This window comes from Schistocerca gregaria, chromosome X, assembly GCF_023897955.1.
Source record: "Schistocerca gregaria isolate iqSchGreg1 chromosome X, iqSchGreg1.2, whole genome shotgun sequence".
Taxonomy (NCBI): Eukaryota; Metazoa; Arthropoda; class Insecta; order Orthoptera; family Acrididae; genus Schistocerca; species Schistocerca gregaria.
The window spans coordinates 869707858-869715283 of record NC_064931.1 but is presented as its reverse complement, the minus strand read 5'-3'; the positions used below and the strand labels follow the sequence as shown (position 1 = coordinate 869715283).

Genomic DNA, 7426 nt, shown 5'->3' with positions numbered 1-7426 from the left:
AGGCCCAAGGTTTTGAAAAGAGATTTCCGCTTACTGGCGGTTAGCTGCGGGCTAGACGCGGTCTGCGACTGACGTTGCCTGATCAGCTATAGTCAGAGAGCACGGAACACTGTTCTCGTGAACTCTTCTTCGACATGGAAGATCAAAGTCGGCGCTGAACAGTTTTGTGTTGAAAGTTGACAGATGAAAGTGGGTAGGATGGACTATGCCGCGAAATTGAAAAGTGAAGAAATGGCACAGACGGCTAGGGTTCCGCGCGATCGCCATTCGCGTCACGTAAGGCACGTGCCCCTGCGGGTGTGGTTCACTCTGTTTATGTTACCTAACAAGGGGGTTGGCATGTGATATGTCCCTCCAGATAAACATTCAAACATAAATGAAATAAAACATGGTTACATCTTAAATTACTCTACCAAAATAATTTCTTACCTAAGACATCATTACCGCTAAACACTTAAATAAGTGACAGTACTCAGAAACTTATTCTAGCATACTTGACATCCTACAAAATGATTATCCTCATCAATCTAGTAACACAGTGATGCATGGAATCACTAGGTTGATACAAATACTGAATTACTGGTGCTGGCAAAACTTTAGCAAAATTCTCTAAATAGTTGGTAATAAAAATAGTCAAAATGAACAATAATAAGATAATACATGGACGTAAGTAATTGGACACAAGTAATTGGACACAAGTAATTGGACACAAGTATTTAGACACAAGTAATTGGACACAAGTAATTGGACATAATCGATTGGGCATAAGTAATTGGGCATACGTAATTGGACATACGTAATTGGACATACGTAACTGGACATCAGTAATTGGCAACTCGTCATAGTGATATGAGAGGTGGCAAACCGCAACAAAATCAAAAGTTCAAAATATATGTTCCTTTACACAAAATTCCCTTACTTTCCAGTTACATTTCGTAACAAAATTGTAAGATAGCAGTATTTTGCACCTTACTGTAATAAATAATTGTTTCAAAGACAAGTGAGATTTCTGTTATTATGTTATTTATCAGGCAATCAGCCTATTAAAATTAATATAGGGAGTATCAGACGGCATAAGACGCGTATTAACTTTAAGAAATTCGCATGTTGCATGAAGTCGGAGTTCAGGTGTTATTTTCAAGGAGTTTGGCTGGAGCGGACGAGCGGCACTGCTCAAAGGCAGGGAAGAGGGGTGCGGAAGTTTACAACCGACCATTACGAGTCGGCATGCGAAAGCGTCCCACTGGGGGACGCGCCGCCGGAGCAGGTAGGCACCCATTGCGCCGAGAGCACAGGCAGGCCTTCGAGGGACGGCGCCTCGTTGGCGCTGGGCGTTACGCCGACGCCACTATGTCGAGATGAGCTCGCGCCTAACGGAGCCTTCCCACGAATCTTAACGTTTTCTGGGGCTTTCTAAGAAACGCTGTTAAGCTAGTGCAACGACCTTTTCCCACGCGGGGGCGAACAGAGAGACACGATTGGTGGATTAAATTTTGAACGGAGTTTCAGTTTTTTCCAGAACATTCTAGACGCATTAAGGCACCGAATGTTTTAATTGGCTGGAAGAAGCCAGGTAGTAATAGTGGGAGCGAACTGTGCTGGTCTAGAGTCACGGGATTGGTCAGCTCGAAAAATAGCGTGGTGGTGCTGATTTTTGCAGAGGGAAGCATTTCGAGCTGTTATCGAAGAGAAGCGTCTTAGCTCCTGTAGCGAGCGGACGTCGTGCTTTCGGCTCTGCTGTAGGAGAGTAAATTCTTTTCAGTGGGCTGTGCAAAACTTTGAAATAGTCTGTCAGCTGCAACTGAAACTAGTATTCAGTTAGGGGTACTGTCATGTTTCACTGTTAGAGACATGCTGATTCCGCTAATTACGGTTGGGAATACTGTCTCACAGAAAGCAGACAGCAGCAGAGCAGTTTCCTTGAGCCACACTTTATTAAAGACACTACTGGATTTCGCCTTTGGGCTGGTGAGTGCAAGATAATTTGAAAGAAAGCAGAATTAGCTTTTGAATAGGAGTTTACGAACAGGAAGCCTGTTCGCGAAAATAAATTCATGTTATTGCAATTGAGTTCTCCTCGACGACGCAGACACCATCGGCAGCTTGCTGACCTGTCCACGATGCTGCACTTGGTAACGTGATGCTCAGTTTCGGCATTTAATCCAATATTACCCACGCCTGTGATTACCAGAGCTCAGTTTTCCAGCCACGATCTTACTGAGAATTTGTTAATTGCAGTAGGTTTGTCTGACGTATTTTATGCTGTCTCACAAGTTGAGAGAGTAGAAAATAACAAGTACAGATGCGTTATCCGACCTTCAGAGTTAGATTTGGAATTTAAGGGCCATTGCCATTACTAGCTTAATTTTATCATAAATGTATGTCATTGTTCACTTTGATGTTAGGAAGATTGTCGTTCAATAAATGTGTTCAATGCTGTCCTTGTTTGTTTAGTAGTGATCAGTTCCCAGGACACTATTTAGTTATTAAATATTAATCAAAATTATTGAAGGAGCAGTTTTAATTAACAGGTTGGGTCTCATAACAGGCCTTCAGCCAGAGCCAACGACCCAATCCAATACGCAAAGTGAACAAAAAAGTAACGCAAAGTAAAAAAAACGGCATTTGGCTGACCCGCCTAGGGTCCTTTATCATCAATAATTGAAAATAAAACCCCTTCCAAAATGAATGCGAGTATCCCCTGGTATTCCTTTATGCTCTCGTTTATATTATTTCCATACCAACTAATAGTCTTTGTCGTTATGAGTAATGCTGTGCAATTGTGTAATGTCACGTCAATACTTCCTTTAACAAGATTCTGATGAAAAGTGGTATTATGCCTATTTCAATGAATAGACCAATGATTATTAAACATGTGATATACTGTTTGCTGTATAGATTTGTATCTGCAAATATTGGTGATTATCAATCACCCAGTCAATCGTTCAAGTATTGTTGTTCCTTTTGGTAATTCTCTCATCTACCTGCTTCCCATATTCATTATTGGCGGCTCAACGAAGGTAGTTTCATCTTGAAGACGTCGATATGACTTACCTGTCGGCGCTTTTGTTTTTAATAAAATTAGAGTTCATTTGCCCTATATAAAGCGTGTAGGGAGAAAAGTAAGTTCTTTAGTATTGAGAATGTGCGTTAAGTTATTCAAAGGGATCGTTATATAATGGTTGAGAATTCCTGTGTTGAGATTCAGTGCAGCTTGAGGTGCTAAGGTGCGACACGCGTCGCGCTCGTGAGATTGTGAGTTGCTGACAGCACAGCTGACAGTACGGCTGCGTCCGGTTTCACTGGCTCGGCGGCAGAACTGGCGTTCACGCTCGGTCCGTCCTCTTGCTACGCGTGGAGTTTAGTACCTCGGTACTGTCACAAGGCTTCCTTCCAGAGTTAGCTTATGTTGTTGACGACAGTTATGCATGTAGGATGTTCCTTTCTAAGGGACTCTAATAACTTCAGTCGCTAAAGGTCACAGAACTAGCGTGTTTCAATTATTTTACCTAAACACTCTGTTCTTTAAAAAAAAATTAGGTAACTGGTAAATAAACTGTATTTTGCGATGGCATTCCAAACCCAACTCCTTTTATCTAACGCATTTCCCACACAGCGGTCGTTTACAGGACAGATATAGCGGCAAATGCCGGCTCCCTTGACGCCATATAGATCCATTTATTAACCGTGGTGGTGATACAACAAAGCCGGAGATCGATCTGAAATTCCAACGTTTGCTAATCCTGATGGTTTAGACAATGCGTACCAGGAAAAGTTCTCTCCCACGATTTTGTTCCTTACTGAAAATTTAAATAGGCAATACAAATAGATCCCCATCTTTAGATCAGACTAGTAAAGTCTGTAGTTCAATATTAAGCTGGTGAATTTATTTGTATAACTATCCCCCCATGAACCATGGACCTTGCCGTTGGTGGGGAGGCTTGCGTGCCTCAGCGATACAGATGGCCGTACCGTAGGTGCAACCACAACGGAGGGGTATCTGTTGAGAGGCCAGACAAACGTGTGGTTCCTGAAGAGGGGCAGCAGCCTTTTCAGTAGTTGCAGGGGCAACAGTCTGGATGATTGACTGATCTGGCCTTGCAACATTAACCAAAACGGCCTTGCTGTGCTGGTACTGCGAACGGCTGAAAGCAAGGGGAAACTACAGCCGTAATTTTTCCCGAGGACATGCAGCTTTACTTTATCAGTTTAATAAGCCACGGCTGCAAAATACTAACGCGAATTCTTTACAGACGAATGGAGAAACTGGTAGATGCAGACCTCGGGGAGGATCAGTTTGGATTCCGTCGAAATGTTGGAACACGTGAGGCAATACTGACCTTACGACTTATCTTAGAAGAAAGATTAAGAAAAGGCAAACCTACGTTTCTAGCATTTGTAGACTTAGAGAAAGCTTTTGACAATGTTGACTGGAATACCCTTTTTCAAATTCTAAAGGTGGCAGGGTTAAAATACACGGAGCGAAAGGCTATTTATAATTTGTACAGAAACCAGATGGCAGTCATAAGAGTCGAGGGGCATGAAAGGGAAGCAGTGGTTGGGAAAGGAGTGAGACAGGGTTGTTGCCTCTCCCCGATGTTATTCAATCTGTATATTGAGCAAGCAGTAAAGGAAACAAAAGAAAAATTTGGAGTAGGTATTAAAATTCATGGAGATGAAGTAAAAACTTTGAGGTTCGCCGATGACATTGTAATTCTGTCAGAGACAGCAAAGGACTTGGAAGAGCAGTTGAACGGAATGGACAGTGTCTTGAAAGGAGGATATAAGATGAACATTAACAAAAGCAAAACGAGGATAATGGAATGTAGTCAAATTAAATCGGGTGATGCTGAGGGAATTAGATTAGGAAATGAGACACATAAAGTAGTAAAGGAGTTTTGCTATTTAGGAAGTCAAATAACTGATGATGGTCGAAGTAGAGAGGATATAAAATGTAGACTGGCAATGGCAAGGAAAGCGTTTCTGAACAAGAGAAATTTGTTAACATCGAATATAGATTTATGTATCAGGAAGTCGTTTCTGAAAGTATTTGTTTGGAGTGTAGCCATGTATGGAAGTGAAACATGGACGATAACTAGTTTGGACAAGAAGAGAATAGAAGCTTTCGAAATGTGGTGCTACAGAAGAATACTGAAGATAAGGTGGATAGATCACGTAACTAATGAGGAGGTGAAACTTCCTGGCAGATTAAAACTGTGTGCCCGACCGAGACTCGAACTCGGGACCTTTGCCTTTCGCGGGCAAGTGCTCTGCCAACTGAGCTACCGAAGCACGACTCACGTCCGGTACTCACAGCTTTACTTCTGCCAGTATCCGTCTCCTACCTTCCAAACTTTACAGAAGCTCTCCTGCGAACCTTGCAGAACTAGCACTCCTGAAAGAAAGGATATTGCGGAGACATGGCTTAGCCACAGCCTGGGGGATGTTTCCAGAATGAGATTTTCACTCTGCAGCGGAGTGTGCGCTGATATGAAACTTCCTGGCAGATTAAAACTGTGTGCCCGACCGAGACTCGAACTCGGGACCTTTGCCTTTCGCGGGCAAGTGCTCTACCAACTGAGCTACCGAAGCACGACTCACGTCCGGTACTCACAGCTTTACTTCTGCCAGTATCCGTCTCCTACCTTCCAAACTTTACAGAAGCTCTCCTGTGAACCTTGCAGAACTAGCACTCCTGAAAGAAAGGATATTGCGGAGACATGGCTTAGCCACAGCCTGGGGGATGTTTCCAGAATGAGATTTTCACTCTGCAGAGGAGTGTGCGCTGATATGAAACTTCCTGGCAGATTAAAACTGTGTGCCCGACCGAGACTCGAACTCGGGACCTTTGCCTTTCGCGGGCAAGTGCTCTACCAACTGAGCTACCGAAGCACGACTCACGTCCGGTACTCACAGCTTTACTTCTGCCAGTATCCGTCTCCTACCTTCCAAACTTTACAGAAGCTCTCCTGCGAACCTTGCAGAACTAGCACTCCTGAAAGAAAGGATATTGCGGAGACATGGCTTAGCCACAGCCTGGGGGATGTTTCCAGAATGAGATTTTCACTCTGCAGCGGAGTGTGCGCTGATATGAGTCGTGCTTCGGTAGCTCAGTTGGTAGAGCACTTGCCCGTGAAAGGCAAAGGTCCCGAGTTCGAGTCTCGGTCGGGCACACAGTTTTAATCTGCCAGGAAGTTTCATATCAGCGCACACTCCGCTGCAGAGTGAAAATCTCATTCTGGAAACATCCCCCAGGCTGTGGCTAAGCCATGTCTCCGCAATGTCCTTTCTTTCAGGAGTGCTAGTTCTGCAAGGTTCGCAGGAGAGCTTCTGTAAAGTTTGGAAGGTAGGAGACGGATACTGGCAGAAGTAAAGCTGTGAGTACCGGACGTGAGTCGTGCTTCGGTAGCTCAGTTGGTAGAGCACTTGCCCGCGAAAGGCAAAGGTCCCGAGTTCGAGTCTCGGCTGGGCACACAGTTTTAATCTGCCAGGAAGTTTCATATCAGCGCACACTCCGCTGCAGAGTGAAAATCTCATTCTGGAAACATCCCCCAGGCTGTGGCTAAGCCATGTCTCCGCAATATCCTTTCTTTCAGGAGTGCTAGTTCTGCAAGGTTCGCAGGAGAGCTTCTGTAAAGTTTGGAAGGTAGGAGACGGATACTGGCAGAAGTAAAGCTGTGAGTACCGGACGTGAGTCGTGCTTCAGTAGCTCAGTTGGTAGAGCACTTGCCCGCGAAAGGCAAAGGTCCCGAGTTCGAGTCTCGGTCGGGCACACAGTTTTAATCTGCCAGGAAGTTTCATATCAGCGCACACTCCGCTGCAGAGTGAAAATCTCATTCTGGAAACATCCCCCAGGCTGTGGCTAAGCCATGACTCCGCAATATCCTTTCTTTCAGGAGTGCTAGTTCTGCAAGGTTCGCAGGAGAGCTTCTGTAAAGTTTGGAAGGTAGGAGACGGATACTGGCAGAAGTAAAGCTGTGAGTACCGGACGTGAGTCGTGCTTCGGTAGCTCAGTTGGTAGAGCACTTGCCCGCGAAAGGCAAAGGTCCCGAGTTCGAGTCTCGGTCGGGCACACAGTTTTAATCTGCCAGGAAGTTTCATATCAGCGCACACTCCGCTGCAGAGTGAAAATCTCATTCTGGTAATGAGGAGGTATTGAATAGGATTGGGGAGAAGGGAAGTTTGTGGCACAACTTGACTAGAAGAAGGGATCGGTTGGTAGGACATGTTTTGAGGCATCAAGGGATCACAAATTTAGCATTGGAGGGCAGCGTGGAGGGTAAAAATCGTAGAGGGAGACCGAGAGATGAGTACACTAAGCAGATTCAGAAGGATGTAGGTTGCAGTAGGTACTGGGAGATGAAGCAGCTTGCACAGGATAGAGTAGCATGGAGAGCTGCATCAAACCAGTCTCAGGACTGAAGAC

The 7426-nt window shown here is 44.7% G+C and overlaps 5 non-coding genes across 5 annotated transcripts; 3 read left to right on the top strand and 2 right to left on the bottom strand.

Moving 5' to 3' along the window:
• Positions 1 to 5518: 5518 nt before the first annotated feature.
• On the bottom strand, positions 5519 to 5593 carry Trnas-cga (transfer RNA serine (anticodon CGA)). The gene has a single exon. It is a non-coding gene; the product is annotated as a tRNA-Ser (tRNA).
• Positions 5594 to 5818: 225 nt separating this feature from the next.
• Trnas-cga (transfer RNA serine (anticodon CGA)) lies at positions 5819 to 5893 on the bottom strand. Its single transcript has one exon. It is a non-coding gene; the product is annotated as a tRNA-Ser (tRNA).
• Positions 5894 to 6098: 205 nt separating this feature from the next.
• On the top strand, positions 6099 to 6173 carry Trnas-uga (transfer RNA serine (anticodon UGA)). The gene has a single exon. It is a non-coding gene; the product is annotated as a tRNA-Ser (tRNA).
• A 225-nt stretch (positions 6174 to 6398) lies between these two features.
• Positions 6399 to 6473, top strand: Trnas-cga (transfer RNA serine (anticodon CGA)). The gene has a single exon. It is a non-coding gene; the product is annotated as a tRNA-Ser (tRNA).
• A 525-nt stretch (positions 6474 to 6998) lies between these two features.
• Positions 6999 to 7073, top strand: Trnas-cga (transfer RNA serine (anticodon CGA)). Its single transcript has one exon. It is a non-coding gene; the product is annotated as a tRNA-Ser (tRNA).
• Positions 7074 to 7426: the final 353 nt, after the last annotated feature.